The sequence below is a fragment of the Polypterus senegalus genome, chromosome 15 (assembly GCF_016835505.1).
Source record: "Polypterus senegalus isolate Bchr_013 chromosome 15, ASM1683550v1, whole genome shotgun sequence".
Classification (NCBI taxonomy): Eukaryota; Metazoa; Chordata; class Cladistia; order Polypteriformes; family Polypteridae; genus Polypterus; species Polypterus senegalus.
The window spans coordinates 53,724,227-53,742,900 of NC_053168.1; the positions used below are offsets into that span (position 1 = coordinate 53,724,227).

The 18,674-nt window shown below is 39.9% G+C and overlaps 1 long non-coding RNA gene across 2 annotated transcripts; it reads left to right on the forward strand.

Moving 5' to 3' along the window:
• The first annotated feature begins 1,238 nt into the window (after positions 1-1,238).
• Positions 1,239-5,533, forward strand: LOC120515841. 2 transcript variants are annotated; one of them, XR_005630712.1, is made up of 3 exons: positions 1,239-1,337; positions 4,185-4,275; positions 5,487-5,533. It is a non-coding gene; the product is annotated as an uncharacterized LOC120515841 (long non-coding RNA). The 2 variants fall into 2 exon arrangements; XR_005630711.1 differs by having other exon boundaries at positions 4,188-4,275.
• The last annotated feature ends 13,141 nt before the right edge of the window (positions 5,534-18,674 follow it).

The following is an 18,674-nucleotide window of genomic DNA, read 5'->3' on the forward strand; positions in this document are numbered from 1 at the left end:
GTTACTAGACAAGACATCCATGAATGTGCGATGTGTGACGGAATAACCACAACAGTATATAGGTTAGTTTGTAAATAATTCAAAACTTAAAACCCTAACATCATCATTATTAAAGATTGCTCTGGCTGTGAGTTGTTCTTCAGCTTTGAAAATGTTTTGTGTTTTGGCTTAGCCTATGTGAAATATTCTGTTTTTGGTCATTCTTGCTACATCTCTTGATTTACAGTATGATTTTGTCTCACATCCTGGCCATCGTTTATTTGAATTTTATCCTCCTAGGTTCGACCTCGACTTGTTATTACCAATATGTTCTGTCTCCCAATTCCATACTATTTCAAACTGCTGCTGCCCTGTCATTACAGTAAGATGGAGGCACACTCAGGTAATCCCAGCCCGGATGCCAACTAACCCATGTCATCTACGACAACAGGCATTTACAAACATGGAAGTCTACCAAAATGACTACTCTATTTCCTTCAAACTGGCTTAGACAGATTGTATCAAGCAGAATCCATACTGAACTCTTTCTTATTTTTTTTATTGAAGGGTATATGCTGTTGTAGAATCATTAATAATTCAAAATGATCGTCTTGTTTTGATTCTGTGAAACCACAAGTATGAAAACTCACACACTCACCTCTTCCTAGCAGGTGTGTAATTGATACATATAATTAAATAAAAGACATATAATGGTTTGTTGTTGGATACGAATCTGCAACAGCTGACTGTATTATAGAAGGTAGAGTTGGCACTGAGGTCATTTTCCCATGTTCCTCCTTATGGAAATGTGGGAGGCCCAGTGAGAATTATTTACCAGCAGCAGTCTATGTGATTGCATGTATAAAATAAACAAAATGTTAATTTCCCTATAGTCACAGAAAAAAAAATACTAGTGGTAATTATCTTGTCTCTTGTGGAAAGCCATACAATCTAATAACATTTTCAAAACTGTTTTCCCTAAAATTTCAAACCTTGTAAAACAGCTTTTCATTTGTCAGATTTATTCACAGCTTTTAATAGCCTAAACAATATTTAAATTATCATCATGTCTCTTGTGCTTCCTAAAGTATCACTTTCACTTGTGTCAAAATGAAATGACTTATTATTCTTTCTTTAGGTAAGTGGAGTGTGAAAAGGGAGTGTGGGTGGATCAGTGCCACAGTCCATCTGCCAGCACCTTAAGGTATACACTGTTTAATGTAATTATTGGTTGGCTCATCATCCTGTGATCAGAGGTTGGGAAAAGGCCCATAGGAATGTTCTCTGCACAAGGAGAAAACATAAGAAATGCTTTATGAAAGGACACCACAGCTTTTATCACTTGCCATTCACTTACGGTATGTTGCAAAACAAATTTAAAAACTAAGTATGCTACCTGTAATGTGCTATGTTACTTGTTCTTTTTTTTAATTGTTATTCTATGTATTTATCAATTACATTATGTGCACTCTTTACTCGTGTCTTTGAAACTGGGCCGTTCCCACCATCCTTCTGCAATTTAAGTGTGTTTGAGTGTAAGAACAGTACAAATACATTTTCTGAGAGAAGTAGCTTATGTGCTGTTTTAGGACTAACTCTCTGTAGCATGTTTGGCAAGTTTCGATGTCACTTTTTTACTTCAAAAATGAGTATACTTGAAATCTGGGCATATTTGCTTCTTCAAATTCTCAGTACAATATGTTGGACTGCTGTTGAGTCACTATCCGTTTTTTAGTGTATAAAATACAGCTGTTCTGTCCCTCTTATTTCTAGTGCAGTGGTTCTCAACCTGTGGGGCGGGCCCCCCAGGGGTGTGCAAAGTAACAAAAGGGGGGCGCAAAGATGTGAAAAAAAGAAAACAAGAATCGAAAATATGAAAAATACATCTATTGAAACCAAAACAAATTAACTTAAACTACATTCTGATAGCAGAAAAATAAATATAGAGTTAGATACTGTAAATGTTGATAAAAGTTAAGTAGGTATAATAAAATACCTACCTATGATATATCATTAATTAAAAAAGAAAAAATTGGTATTAGTGGGCTCCTTTCAAAAAAACATTAGGGGGGTGAGATTAAAACTGTTATGAAAACTCGGGTCGCAAATACTTAAAGGTTGAGAAATGCTGTTCGAGTGTGATAGTACCAAATATGTGTACTGCATATTGAGACCATTGGCATAAAACTGGAGACAAACAGCTGGTTCTTAAGCTCATATTTCTGCTTTCCCAAATTAGTGACTTTGATCTTGTCTATCCTACACTGAGAAATTAATGAGTGGTATAAATCTATTTAAGTCTGAAGATAAGAGTCACGCTGTTTCTACAAAAGAGACAGATGAGGACAAATTAGACTTTAAGTGTTGTAAATACAAAAGAGGTTACCTACAGCAAATACATTGGTTGATACTGTAAAGGGAAATAAACTGAACATTATTGTGTTATGATTCAGTGTGCTCAAAATGGCAAATGAGCCATCGCCTGCTCAGAAATTAGAATCACCCTGGGTAGCCTAACTCCAAACTCTACTGGCAGGCTTTGGCCTATCTAGGCTTCAAAAATGGAGAACAAGCTTTTGAAGTGCAAAAGTACTGCATCTTAATTTCCAAAATATATGAAAATGCCCTTCAAGGGGCAAAGAAAAAAAAAAACTCTTCAATGCCGAGTCTAAAACCAGGATATTTATAAAGAAAGGAATGCATTTATTATAAACAAAATGACAAAAAAGAATTTTCCTATAAAGGCAATCCACACTGAACAAGACATACTCTCAGTATGTATCCTTTCTAAATGATGATGAACCACTGAAGAATCCAGTCTTGAGTGTTCCGCCAAGAGAAGGAAAATGGCAGGCCAAGGAGAGAAATCTGAGAATGGTTAATAAGATAAGCTGTAAGTAAATATACAAGGGTTGTCAAAAATAGGAAGATAAACCTAACAAATGTCCAACCCTAAAATGTGAGCCAAAATCAAGGACATCGCCAAAGAAATTCAACCCTGAAACACTTTAAATAGCACAAGAAGTAGCAGTCAAATTTAAACAGAGAATGCACTGAGGAGCCTGTTTAAGTATCATCACTTCAGTAATGTTACTAAATGCAACCTCTGGTTCAAATGTCCTTACACAAAATGTCGATGGCTGTAACAAAAAATAGATGGTGTCGCTGTAAAATAAAATCAAATGATAATTAATTTATATATACACAGACATTAATAACATTCAGTCTAACAATATATAGGCTCTGGGTGGACCTTGAGCCATGGTGTCAGGGTGGCTCCATCTCTTGAGGTTCCACCCACAAAACACAAGGAACGAAGGAGAACCTAAAATACATAGATAAGAAATAATAAGAATAATAGTAACAAAAATACGTAAAAACAATAAACACCAGGAAAATGATATTGTACAAGAAACAAAAAAGACTGCACAGACATAAAAATCTGGAGGCCTGCGTTCACAGACATGCACATCCATGCAGCATGACTACTGATAAAATTTACATTGCACAGATTCTCACAGACCCTCGTGGCTATGCAGACGTGCAAAGTATAAAGGGTACCTTCAGGTACAGGCTACTGGTAATGTGTATGTTTTTATACTATATAAAATAGTTATTTATTATATCAACAGGGTGGCACGGTGGTGCAGTGGGTAGCGTGGAGTTTGCATGTTCTCTCCGTGTCTGCGTGGGTTTCCTCCCACAGTCCAAAAACATGCAGGTTACGTGCATTGGTGATTCTAGTGTGTGCTTGGTGCGTGTGTGTGGATGTGTGCGCCCTGCGGTGGGCTGGCGCTCTGCCCGGGGTTTGTTTCCTGCCTTGTTACCTGTGTTGGCTGGGAATGGCTCCAGCAGACCCCTGTGACCCTGTGGTTAGGATGTAGCGGGTTGGATAATGGATGGATGGATTATATCAACACAAGGTTGTCATGTTGTGGTCAATGTTAGGCATGCTTTCCAATAGTAGCAGGCAGATTACAGTAAAACATCCAAATTTAAAGTGAAAAAGAAACAAAAACTGAGGAGAGTAACATTAAAAGACCTAAAGTGTCTGGCAGTTTGGTATGAGGCAAGGAATGCTGACAGGTAATCTGAGGTGTTGGTCTTAACAGATTAATGAGTTTGCATCGATCTGAAGAGAATTCAGCAGTGCACAGTAAGACAGTTGATGTGTTCACTCTGTTTGTTCTGTGTCATATCTCAAGCAGGATCTTTTTGAACTACTATAGAAAGCAGTGTGGATGGAACAATTGGAAGAAATCGGGAGTATTTTGTGATCAAAGGCAAAGGTCAAAGGTAAGGCTTTTAAGACAGTGGTAAGACCAGCAATAATGTATGGAGCTGAGACATGGCCAGTAAAAGGAGCACAGGAGAAGAGGTTAGATGTGGCAGAAAGGAAAGTGCTGAGATGGATTTGAGGAGTTACGACAAAAGGACAGAATAAGAAATGAGACAATTAGAGGTACAAGAAACGTGGGAAGAGATATCTCAGAAAGTATAGTAAAGTAGGCTGAAAGTGGTATGGACATGTGATGAGGAGAGACAATGAATATGTGGGCAAAGGAGTGATGGGAATGGAAGTGCAAAAGAAGAGAAAGTGAGGGAGGTCAAATAGGAGCTGGATGGATAAACTAAAAGAAGATATGAAGGAAAAGGACTTGACTGGCGAGGAAGTGCAGGGCCAGGCTGTTTGTAGAAAGTTGATCAAGCGCACTGACCCTTCATAGAAGTGGGAAAAGATGAAGAGAAGTAATTTGTCAATACCTTTGAATAAGAAGAGCACTGAAATGTGAATTGTAGAAATGCATGCAATTGGTGATGAAGGTGTCACTGGTTTGAGTACGTTTTTGTGCTTAAACTGAGAATGATTCACGTTTTGTGACAGTAATTATTGTTTGAATTATTCAATTTGTAATAAGATTATTCACCTTTGCTTTATTTGTTTTAAATTAGTTTTTTTTTCTTTTAGGCACAACTTGTTTTTTTGCCTTTAAATGGTATTTTCATTTAATTAATGGGTTGATTTTTGATTTCTCCCTGATGAAATTAGTTGAGGAGAATAAATAAGAGTTGATCAGGATGACAGGACAAGTCTGCATGAGTGGAAAAGCATACAGAAAGGAAAGTGTTGCTGGGATGTTTGAGGTTTCGAAGTACTACATACGTATAGCTTTCATTTTAACTTTTTTAATTGAAATGGTTTTACATTTTAATTGAAAACTAGACAATCTTAGGAATTTAGATTGAGTTCACGCTGGCAAGGTGAACTGCAAAGTGGTGTATTGGAAATCCAAGAGGCTTGGAATCTTTGTGCTATGCCAAAGTAAAAGGTGGAGGAGAGAACTGAAGTGCATTGGCTGGAAGGACATTGGAGAGAAACCTATCTGTCAGTTTCTATCTTAAGCTAAGCGCCTTATGAGGTAGGAACCAGACCACAGCTAATGGTGGAGGGTTCCTTTGGGATGGTGGGCTCTTTCCAATTCCTAAAAGGTGTTTTCTCTTCACAGATTGGTGGACCTGGTGCCAACGTTGAAGAAGCAGGAGCTACTGTAGCAGCTTAGACCTCAAACCTTGTCTTTTATATTTTATTGTAATAGTGTTTCCAAAGTTGTATATAGGAATCCATAGTTTCATTGTGTGGAACCTAAAAAAGAATCTGGTTAAAAAAAAGAAATAAAAATGGGAAAATCTGCTTCAATAGTAGAGTCCTAGTGCTCAGTACGTTATTATCATTAGGTGGTGTAGTCGGCCTATTTGGCATTAACATTCTGGGGCACATAAAAGGAGAAAAAAATCAAAGTCTAGCAATGATCCACAGGTGTTATGAAGATATCCTTACTGATCCCAAAACATAATCTTTTAAAAATGAGAGTGCTGTTGAGTCCCAGTAAGGATGGTGACAGTCAATGATGAGAAATGTATGCAGAAACCAGACTTTAGCAAGGTGGACTCACTATCTGAGGCAAGGTGGCGGTCCCATGACTAATGGTTTAGTTTTCATTGTGTTGAACTGTCCATAGATTGATGCTGTTGAGGCAGGCAGTTAGCTTTTGTATATTTGATATGATCCAGAGGCAAAAACAAGAGAAAGTCATTCTTTATTCACAAAAGCTGCACTTGGCAACAATAATAATAGTAATAAAACAAGTGGTTTAAAATGGAATTTAAATGTGGGAAACCTTTACTAATTATGTGGCATCACATACCTTGGGTGTGCAATCAGCACTAGTCATTATTCTCAAAGAACTTACTTGATACTTGTTAAAAAGTGAAATGTTCACCTCGGGTAGCACTTCTAAAAAACAATTTTGTATACTTTACCCACAATGAGCATATGTAATTTATGCAATCAATTTCCCTATAATAGCTGCATAATTTGGGCATTTTATGCAAGCAATAAGAGTAAAAGTGTATTTATTTTTTCCATGCTGACAGATGTACCATCTATATACAGTAGTTGTTACTCTTGGTAATACTGGTAATGATGTTGAGCTGCGTTACCATGTGTGTGTTATCTGACATCTTTAGCTTAATTTGGAAATGTACTGTCTATTAAATATAGTGAGGATGTTTTGGTGCAGCAGCCCTTAATAGTTATATTCCTATTTAATGTAAGATTTGGATGATCTTAAGAAAACTCAGCAAATGATCTTGGTTGGTGTAAAATGCAACATGAATCAATGGAAGAGACAGTTAAGTGGAAGTATGTTTAATAATAATAGATTAAATTGAATTAATCATGCAATGAAAAGCCACGAATCATAATACAAATAGTAATGCAGGCAACCTAACTGCTTGGTTTCTGGCGGTGTTGTTTGGCCCATGCAGTCTGCACCTAAAAAGTAGTAGACAACAACACTTACTCAGTCAAACTAATGATCATTTTGTGTATTAAAATATCACCTACTGTCCATCTGCCTCTTCTCTGAGTATTTTATTACCTTGTCTATTTAGTTCAATTTGTACAAAAATAATTTGACATTCTGGCTAATTCAAATCAGGCAGGTAAAGACACATGGTAATATAGTGCGTGAAAGCCAGCTCGACCACTGACAGACAGACACTGTTTTCCAGTCCTCCACACACGATTTATTAAACTATTTACAAATGCCCAGTCCATAAAGAGTCCCGCACCACACACAGTGCCTCCAGCACCAATCACCTTTCTTGTCAAGCCTCCCAATGCTCCTCTTTGGGCCGCCTTCTTTCCACTCTCCCAAGCCTTGTCTCCTTCCTCCCAACACCAGCTAACCGACTGTTGGAAGGCGGCCCCTTTTATGTTTCCATGGATATGCTCCAGGTGCCCCTTGATGAACTTCCATTGGCATTTCTTGGTGTGGTGGAAGTGCCGACTGAGGAACCGGAAGCACACCGGGTGACCCTGGAATACCTTTCGCCTTGTTTGGCAGAAGTGCTGGCTTCCAGGGCTTCAGGGTCCCAAACCTGCCCCCTGGCGGTGGCCATGGGTCCCTATAAGGTTGAGCTTCCCAGCTCAGTTCCCATGACGACCATAGCAACCAGGGCGGCTGTCCTCTCCTGGCAGAGGCACTATATAGGTGTCCCAGCTGGGTATGGCACCCAGCCGCCCGTGACAAGTGTATCTGCTGCATTCATTACTTCTGTTAAGAAACATTCAGTTACATTCACAAGTTACATCCCTCATTTTCTTGGTCCAAATGGTAGCTGGAAAATGTAAAATTAAAAGTGTAAGTCCAGGGAAAACACCAAAATGTGGTGTGCTTTGTTTGGACATGTTACAATATTTTAGATCATCCTGTAATCTCATCATAGTTTGCTATTCTAAAAAAAAGCAGATTTCTCAATGATAAGCATTGAAGAATTCCAAAAGATTTTAGGTAAATAATTCCTGTACAGTGCCTTTCATGCTGTAATATATACTTTTTATTGAAATGACAAAATGTATTTCTTAGAATGAACCTAACATATTAAACCAATCACAGACGTTTCTTTTTTTTGCTGAGTATATATTGTGGTCCACGCCCAGGAGGAGGAGAGGAGGGCTTGTGCCTCCTCCAGACCGCGAGGGGGCGTCCGTCCTGGTTATGTTGGGGGCCACAGGTACAAGGCTTGGAAGCCTAGCCCTGTAGGGACCCGTGGTCACCGCCAGGCGGCGCCCCGATGCCGGTTTACCCCGTGTGGTCTTTGGCCGGGGATGGAGCCCGGCCGGGACACCTTGGAAGACCAGAGGAGGGCGTGTACCTCCTCCAGACCGAGAGAGGGCGTCTGTCCTGGTTATGCAGGAGGCCCCGGGTACCAATTACCAGCCCTGTAGGGACCCGTGGCCACCGCCAGGCGGCGCCCCAGTGCCTATTCGTCCCGGGAGCCCAGCACTTCCGCCACACCAGGAAGTGCCAGGGGGAAGACGACAAGGGATACATGGACGGCTTCGGAGCGCAGCGGCACTTCCGCCACACAGGGTGTGGCCAAGACTAAGTGCCGGGAAGCAGCTGGAGCCCATCCGGGTTCCCATAAAAGGGGCCGCCTCTCCAGTCATTGATGGAAGTCGGGAGGCAGTAATGACGGAGCTGGAGAGAGGACAGGAGGCGGCCAGGAACAAAGGCACAGTGACTGTGGGCCCTGGACTTTGGGGGATTCAGTGCCAGGGGCACTGGGGTTTGTGTGAGTGCACGTGACTTTGGATATTGTAAATATTGTAAATAAACAGTGTGTGGGTGCAAAATATGTTGTCCGTCTGTCTGTGCCGGGGCCAGCGTTCACAATATATATATATATATATATACTCAGCAAAAAAAGAAACGTCCTCTGACTTTCAACTGTTTTTACTTTCAGTAAACTTAATGTGTAAATATTTGTATGAACAGTAAAAAGAGTCATCACCATAAGACATAAACTAAAAATGTTTCACAATGTGTCCCTGAATGAAGGAAGGCTCAAAATCAAAAGTACCAGTCAGTATCTGGTGTGGCCACCAGCTGCTTGAAGTACTGCAGTGCATCTCCTCCTCATGGACTGGACCAGATTTGTCAGTTCTTGCTGTGAGATGTTACCCCACTCTTCCACCAAGGCACCTGCAAGTTCCTGGACATTTCTGGGGGGAATGGACCTAGCCCTCACCCTGCTATCCAACAGGTCCCAGACATGCTCAATGGGATTGAGATCCGGGCTCTTCTACTGCGAGGATGATCAGCTGTCCTTCCTGTCTCCCTGTAGCGCTGTCTTAGGTGTCTCACAGTGCGGACATGGCAATTTATTGCCCTAGCCACATCAGCAGTCCTCATGCCTCCCTGCAGCATGCCTAATGCACGTTCACGCAGATGAGCAGGGACCCTGGGCATCTTTCTTTGGGTGTTTTTCACAGTCGGTAGACAAGTCTCTTTAGTGTCCTGCGTTTTAGAACTGTGACCTTAAATGCCTACTTTCTGTAAGCTGGTAAGGTCTTAACGACTATTCCACAGGTGCATGTTAATTAATTGATTATGGTCAATTGAACATGCATGGAAAACATTGTTTAAACCCTTTACAATGAAGATCTGGAAAGTTATTTGGATTTTTAAAACATTATTGTTGAAATACACAGTCCTGAAAAGGGACGCTTTTTTTGCTGAGTATATATATATATATATATATATATATATATATATATATATATATATATATATATATATATATATCAAATTAAAAGAATTGGGATCACAGCTGGGAAAGCTCTGTTTAATAAGGGGATTTTTGTTACATTGGAGAAGTAACACTGCTATGTCAGAGCTGTGTCTTGCAGGCCTACTTTAATGAAACTGATGCCATCTTTCCGGTGTAGGAGCCCATTAAGCAGCGTAGAGCGAAAGAAGATGAGTTTGATAAGGTCATAAGTGACATCCAGGTAGGACTTCTTCTGGAGTTGGTAATGGAAGGTCTCTGGCCTGGTCTCCCCACAGTATGGTTAAATCAGTCTCCATAAGACATTCGCATGGAAAAAAAAAACTCCTTTTAGTTGCCAAAAGCAATGGATAGTAATCAAGGCAAAAATAACAATAATAGCAATCAGTTACTCAGATGTTTCCTCTATTGAGGTGGTTGATCAATTGATAATACACTTCTAAACTGAGATGATCATTTATCCTGTCAGGCTAAAATGGGTGGGAAGGAAAATGGAGGTTTAGCTAAAGACCTCCTCAGACGTCAGTTTGTATATATAGTAACAACAAAATTCTGTCTGCTACCTCAACCTGGAAACACAATTAAAATAAAACTTTTATCAAAACTGATGAATTCATTAATATTAAAATAAGAGAATAAAAAGTGAAAAATATAATTCAAAGTAGCAAATATTTAGGGTTAGATTGAGCTATTTTCCCACCTCTGCTAAGCCTAATTTCAAATATTTTTCCTGCCAAAGGGCACCTTTGGAGCTGTTTTCCCCTGAATCCAGCTATTCTAATTTAATCCTGAAAAACAGTCAGCAAGGCCAGCATTCATAGCTGTATGATCTTTTTATTTTCTTGTGGGGCTGTAATGTATCCCCTATAACAAAGAAAAAAAAAAACTACAAAACTTTGATACTTTGCAATATATTCAACACAGCAATCATTCTTGAAATTAAATCGATACTGAAACCATGATACATGTAAATTATATTAAAATCATGATAAATGTTTTTTAAAAGCTGCCGTCTATATATAAATTCTATATAAATCATACTAATATCACTAACAATCAACAACATTACAGTAAAATATTACACTACATATTTAACTGATAACTCATAAAAGCAATTAACTCAAAAACCTTTCGAAGGAGGTCACATGGCACTTAGAGTTTGTAAACTGGGTGAGTTGTGCTGGCTGGGATGTTAATTTTGTGGTAAAGGCAAGTCACACTAAGCAGAAGCTTACTACAGGAAAACACAATGGATACCACACTCACTCCCATGATCCTCTGCTCAAGGCATAGTAAACACTGATAACAACATAGCTGCGGGCAGGCATTGAACCCAATTTTTTGTGTTTGTTCACATAGAAGTTTCTGGATGTAAAGAAGAGAGACTCTGTGTGTGTGTATTTAGCATATGTTATGAAATAATACTGCATTTCTGTGTTCCTTGCCAACCATTCAGTCTTTTAACTTGGAATAACAGTATGATGTTCCTTTAGAACAAATTTTCACTTTAGTGCCTCAATTTCAAGCATGAAAATGGAGCCTGTTCTTTCTGACAAGGGAAACATGCAATCAGGTTCTTCAGAGTAGTTGTATAAGAAATTATGGCAAGATGCTTTTAAATGCTTTCAGCAGAAAAGGGACTATTAGGTGAACAGGACAGAAGTAAAATTAGCGTACTTTGAGCCCCGGCATTTTAAATTATATACTTTTCATGTTTCTTAAATAATTTTGCATGAATCAACAAAGCACTCAGTACATTGGTGTTAGCATGCCAGTGATTTTATGATGGCTTTGTAAGAAGTGTGGTTGTATGCTGACATTTTTTAAATATACTGTATGTAAATATAATGTCTCCACATTCTCTATGTGTGTATATGTACATATATATAAATCCATTTGCTCAACTATATTTGCATCTTCCAAGACCAATGAATATATATGCAGATAAACACTAGTTGTGTAACCTAAGAGGAGTTGAAAACTGAGTAGTCAACATAGGCCTCATGTTTTTAATTTGATTCATCAGTTGTCCATCTAGTAGACCAATTTTCTTATTTTTTGACCCTTGTTTGATTATTTTTTAACACCCCCCATCTTTTGCCTATTTTAAATTTTTTCATCCTAACCCTAGCAACAGAATAGACACGCGGATACAGAGACACACACACAGACACTTGTCCTTTTATTAAGGTGGATATGATGATTCTGTGTTAGACATATTTAGATTAATATTTGAAGTACACCATCTGTTGGAATGTACAGTATTTTGTAATGCATGTAGTAATTTTTATTCCAGCAGAAATTACATCACAAACGTTAGCATTGCTTTTACAAAATCCATGCAGAACGCCATATAAAAAAGACAGCAACCAGACAGACACATAGATACACAGACACCCATATGGACACTGGTCATTCTATTAAGGTGGGTGTATATATAGATGTATTTTTCATATTTTAGATTCTTGTTTTCTTTTTTTCACATCTTCGCGCCCCCCTAGGGGGGCCCACCCCACAGTTTGAGAACCACTGTAGTAACAGATAGATAGATATAGTAGATACTTTATTAATCCCAAGGGGAAATTCACATGAACAAAAAACACATGAACAACATCAAAGGTTTGGGGATCCACCACATATACTTTAAAGTAGGTAGGCAACGAAATGAGGTCTTTACAGAGTTGAGTACAAAACAAAACTGAAAACAACAAAAATGGCTGTCATATATATAGTTGACTGAAGAAAAATGACATAATGGAATGTGGCATTCTGGAACCAGAAGTGACATCAGGAGGAGGCGGGATCTTGAGGATCTGAACCGGAAGTGATGTTGTGGTTGCCTTCTGATGACAGGAAATGATTGTTAATTTGAGGGTTCGTCGGTTGTTCTGCAGGAAGGAGGAAGAGTTAGACAGCAGCTCTATATCCTAGAGGGAAATTTGTTTTCAGCAGGAAATGTTTTATGGTGGACAGAAGATTCCTGCAACTTCGTAATGACATCAGTAAAGTCAGAAACTGGATGGAGGGGTGTATATATTTCATCATCCCTCAATGCAAAGGTTTGCTAGAGTCCTGCTGTAACTGTGTGTGGGTGTAACTGAGATTGGCAGCTGATCCATCAAAGGATGTTTCCTGCTTTTTCTAAGCATCAAGCTCCCCATGTTCTTGAACTACACAAGTAAGTAATGAAAAAAAATAGATATGTTTTTATATTTGTTGTAAGCCACTGCATTTTTGTGTGTCCAAGTGTTCTAGAATACATAATAATAGTCTCCCAAAATACTTATATCGGGGGACATTTCATAGAGGGAGCATTAAAGCAAAAAATGATAAACACTGTTGCAGGAAATGCTTCCAAACATTCCCTAACATCTAAAGGGCCCAAAATAATTAATTAGTAAAAGTCTCATCTAAACATATGGTTTACAGAATAAGACATTTTATATGTAAACTTATCACAGAACAAAGTTAAATGTTATATATGATCTCTTTATCTAATTTAAAGTGTTCTGGTACAAATGAAGTCAGGATGTCTTAATTTAACAGGCAGGCAGTTTCAAGCACTTTTTTTCCTTTTCCCTTTGTCACACACGTGCGCATGGGAAGCAGCTAAAGGGCTTGAGTAAGGGCAGTTCCGAGACATACCGGGATGTGGCAGAGTGCACTTTCTCCCTTGTCTGCAGACCATTCACGGGAGATTCCACCTGGTCCTTTTGACGTCTCTTCCGGGACCGTGCCAATGGAAGGAGACCATGCCGGCTCCGGCTCCTGTGATGTCACGTCCGGGCTCGCACCAATGGCAGAAGACCTTCATGAGCCCGACCCCTTTGACTTCACTTCCTGTCTTCCCCTTTAAAAGCCACCACCTTTTCCCTATTCCCTCAGTTCTGTTTTGGACTTGGTTTTGTGCACATCAGTGCGGTATTCATTTGATCGACTTTGCAACCAGGAAATCAATTATACGGGTGGCTGCCCCAAACCGTTTTATGACTCATATGTCTGGTTTTTGCGACACCTTACAACACGTACTTGCCCCTCTCATACGTGCCATTATAGATGCTGGGATGTCTGTCTTTCGAGTAAGATGGGTTTCAATTTATCGACTTCTAAAAAGCTACTCTCTCTCTCTCTTCTATTTTCTTCAGCTTTCACACTGTTACTGGCTTTTTTCCCCACAAGGGAATTCTTGTTTCTACATCTCACTCCAAGTACACAAGCTTTATATCCAACCTCCGGGTTACATCTTGCTAAAGCCTGGTTTCACATCTAAGGTCAGAGGCAGCTACAGAAACACCATACCAAAGCTCCTTCCACGAGCCACTGATTTCAATGTACCCCTGCACCCTCAGAACCCTTTAAATGAATGCCTCATTCAGGCTTCCGCAGGCTGCTTGCTCAGGCAGCAAAGTCTCATAGGTCCTAACTAGAAACCACCTGCTGCCAACTTCTAGTCTGAAGGATTATCACTGGTCACTCCATTTCTGTTTAACCCTCTATCATGGTTGTGTACCAGCCATGCGTCAACAGGAAGTCACCCTGGCTGGGCCAACTTTTGTCTTCTGGGCTTTAGTGATTCTGCCATAACTTTGTTGTCTACAGTGCCCCATGCAAAGTAACTGAGCACAAGGCACACTGGCAGTCACCAAGATAGACCAATTACTGAGAATCACTCTGTTGGAGTCTGAACTGCATCATATTGGAGTAACACATCAAATATTACACTCACTCCCATGATCCTTTACATAGAAAACATCTAAACAACTGTTTGTACGTAATGAGTCAATGGTGCTCATGCATCCAGCTTTGCCCCGATTTGCACTCCTGGGCAATTACCATGAGTCCTGCGCTCCGGGTCTCTCAGTGTTGCTGCCAGTTTTCCTGTTCACAGTTGAAAGTTCACAGTCAGATGTGTGGTCATACACAAGGAGAAACACAACATGTCAACATGTTGTGACTCGCGAGTCACTGTCTTGCACTCCAAAGCATGAGGCTGAGTCTCAGTACTTTAGCAAAACCAGCTTTATTCAACTTGAAATAGGAACAGCAAGGTTATTTATTACAGCGGGGCTACCACTCTCCTATACACAGACCCAGCAAACAGGCAGAGTCGGGGCCAGGGCTGTGCCAAGTTATACTGTTCCCTGCATTTATAATATTCCTTGCATCACCCATTCGTGACAAGCGCTATGCTGCTGTGCTGCGAACCTTGTCTCAGCGATGGACAAGCAGTCCTCAATGCGGCAGTCACGCTTTACTGTGTCGTCCCATTTTTTGTATCCTAAAAGAGTTCAGAAACCTCATAATGTATGTGTTTACATATGCTGTTATGACGTAACATTACCTTAACGAGTTCCTTGAACCTAAAACTGATTTAGACATTTAGATTTAAAATTGCTGAAGTCACTTTATTAAAGCACAATGTCTGGGTTCCAAAAGTGTAGCAAAAGCAACGACAATCACAGCAAACAGTAAAAATTTAATTATGGCCTAATTAATTGTGCCTAACTAGAGGACACAATATGCTTGTTTTCTTCCAAAGCCATGTTAAATCTCTTTAATCTTTTGTTTAGCTTTAGTCTGTTTTCTGTGCTAATGAGCTGTTGTCCCATTCCTTGCATTTTTCAACCCAAAGTAAACTGGTTTGGAGCAGCCAGTGCAAAGTCCTCCTGGAAGATTTCAAATGCTGGGAGTGCTTAGTGTCTGGAATCAAACATAAGGTTGTTAGATGGCTGTCCTAAGCAATACAGAGCAGAACCCCAGTAGTTTTCATCAGGGAATCTCTGCTGCCATCTTATAGTCGGGGCGGAGAAGTCTGGTGTCCCAGTTTTGGATTCTTTACACAAGAAACTTACTCACGGGCAGGTGAAAAAAGGTTGCTTATAGTTCTTTCTCGTAGTATGGTTTCTGGTTAAATACCTCTTTGTGATGCTGCTAACCTTTTTGTGGTCCAAAGGGGAGGAAAAGAATGTGGAATCGAGTTTCTTTCTGAAAATATGCAGCTGCCTTTAATAATGCAGGACATCCAGTACAAAAGTAATCAACACTGTACAACACAATCATCTGGAATTCTCCAATTATAATGTATTATTTTAATAAGAAAACAACTTGGGCAAAATGAATACTTTCACAGAGCTCAAGACAACAGCTAGACCTTGAAAATAAAAGAGTTTCCTTTCTTATACTAGCCAATCTCACAGCAATGCCTGATCGAGAGATTGCAGCAAACGACATCAATTTAGTGCTCCCCAACTGTCAGATAATGGACACTTTGCCATGTACTCTCCTGTCTGCTGCCAGAGGTCAGTGCTGTAAAGAACATCTTTTGCTCTTGTGACAGATAGTTACTTGCTACAGGGGGAGATGATGCTGACCACATGACCACTTAAACTTATCAATTTTCTTTTCTTCAGCTCAGAAAGTCCTTTGTGCTTTTAGGAAATCAAGTTTAACCCTTGCTGCCCACTGCTTGCTCTTTAAGGTGACTTATATTTGTGCTCAGGTGATTTTATGACTTTGGGGCTCTCCCGAATATAGCTGGGATTTTAATTTTGATGCATTACCATTCTAGATAATGGATATTAGATGGTTAAGATGCAGTGTCAGTTTTCAAAGCACACAAATAAATATATTGAACTGAGTAGCAATGAACCATTCCTGAGGTCATTTTATCATTACAAATGGAGCATCCTTCAAAATCATTTCATCAGCCACAGCAAATGATGATTGTTTAAGGGGCTGTCAGAAGTAACCAAATATTTTATTTTATCAAAGTAGTAAAAGCTGTGATTACCAGTAACTGTCACTTAGCCCTGGGGTTCAAGTAACACACTTAGATGCCCTGCTGTGAATGTGGACACTGTGAAAGGGAGCCCATTGGGATTGTAATTGCAAAGACAGGAATTGGGTCCTAAGATGCTCAGATGACAGGTGTTGTCATCGTCACTAAGAACAAACCACAGTCGTTAGGGGGCACAATACCCCGATATTGTACATATAGCTCTTGGAAAAAATGACTGCTGGTGAACTACTATACTGTAAGTCTGTGATTGTAGAGGATGATGGAAAGCATGCCTTAAGTCCCCTGAGGTGGCACCAGGGTGACTTGGTATCTAATATACCATATGCCTATCCATTCCTAGTTAGAATAGTCAAGTGACTACTGGATTGAGAAGCCATTTCAAAGAAGGCTGGGATGGCAAGGAATGCTTCTGTTTGCCTGGTAGTTACCCTAGCCCTTTCCTGACCCCGAATATGGTAGATAGGACCTCATGCAGAAGTAGCAGGACTTTTGTCAGCTATCATATGCTAATACAGTCGATTCTGGTTAATTGGACCACCGGTTAATCAGACCAGCCGCTTATTCAGACCAAATCCTAAAGAACCGAAACAGATCATATTACATAAGCCTAATATTGTTTGCTTGTTTGGACCAAAATTACATTTAATTGGACCAAAGAACGTGACAGAGAATAAGAAAAAGAAGCCACAAGTCGCCGGCGGAAAACGGATGTAAAGCAGGTCAGCGACATCGGGAGGATCCCTGGGCTCCCCAGCAGAATTTATACTTTTATCAAAGGTCAGGAAGTCAGAAAATTTGTACCAAGTGCAAACCAGTGGGGGTGAACTTGCCTGCTCTTTCTTTCCTAAAATGACTGCCCTGCAGCCAGCGACATGAAGTCGAGCGTAAACAAGTGCAGTGCGTAAACAGAATGCGTCAGATCACACTAGACAAGTTCTTCAGACGTTGACTGGAATTTGGTAATGTAACCTTTTTTATTGTGCTTCGCATGCTGAGTGTCGTGTAGATCGTTTCGAAGAATTTGTAGATTTCTTGTTCAATAAACAAAGTTGTAAGCAACCATATATGTACATGTACGTAGTTCTTGTTTGTACGTTCGCCATACATGTGTGCAGCACAATAAAAGTCATAATGACATTTTAATATGTTACTTATAGCACGTCCCATCTTGGTTGCACATGTATAGGGCATGTTCGTGTAATCGGACCAGCCGGTCATTAGGACCAAAATGATCGCGTCCCGATGTGGTCCGATTAACAGGAATTGACTGTAGTATATGAAGTGGGGAAGTCTAGTCATGAAAAGAGTACAACTGGTGGGAGAAAAAGAGGCTAAAGAAGCAGAAGGGGGTGGAATGAGCAAATGGGGTGTGTGCTGTTACATGGCTGTGTGGTTATGTGTGGTAGGCACCCAACCAGATACACAGGAGGAGAGCCGGTATGGGTAGCCCCAGAACAGCATTAACACTGTTGTTTTAACTTATTATCTAACTACTGACTATGATATTTAGTGGTCAATGAAAATCAGACATATTAACAGATACAAATATCATTTCTAAATCGCTCCAGCCATGGAAATTCATATTTAGTCTTTTAACAAGAACTATTTTGTGTAAAATTAGTACAATAAATGTACACAGTAAGCTGGTTAACTCTGCAGATGATAGCAAGACTGGTGGACTGGCAGATAATCTAGAATCCTTGAACCATTACAGAGAGACCTGGACAGCATACAGCCTTTGGCAGATTTTGCGGCAGATCAAATTTAACGTCTGTAGATGTATATTATTACACGTAGGATGTTTGAATACAGAAGGGAGGACTAAAAATTGAGAGTACACCTTATGAGAAAGATTTAGGAGTCATAGTGGACTCTACACTATCAACTTCCCAACAGTGTTCAGAAGCCATTAAGAAGGCAAACAGAATATTAGGTTATATAACACGGTGTGTGGAGTACAAGTCCAAGGAGGTTATGCTCAGCCTTTATAATGCACTGGTGAGGCCTCATCTGGAGTACTGTGTGCAGTTTTGGTCTCCAGGCTACAAAAAAGACATTGCAGTGCTAGAAAAAGTGCAGAGAAGAGCGACAAGGCTGATTCCAGGGTTACAGGGGATGAGTTATGTGGCAAGATTAAAAGCTGGCAAAAGTTTAAGCTAAATTTGTGAATGCCACTAAATGGCTTTATATCACTTCTATGCTTCAAAATGATAGAAATGAGGAACGCTGAGGTCTTGCAGCCATAAGCACTACAGATTCG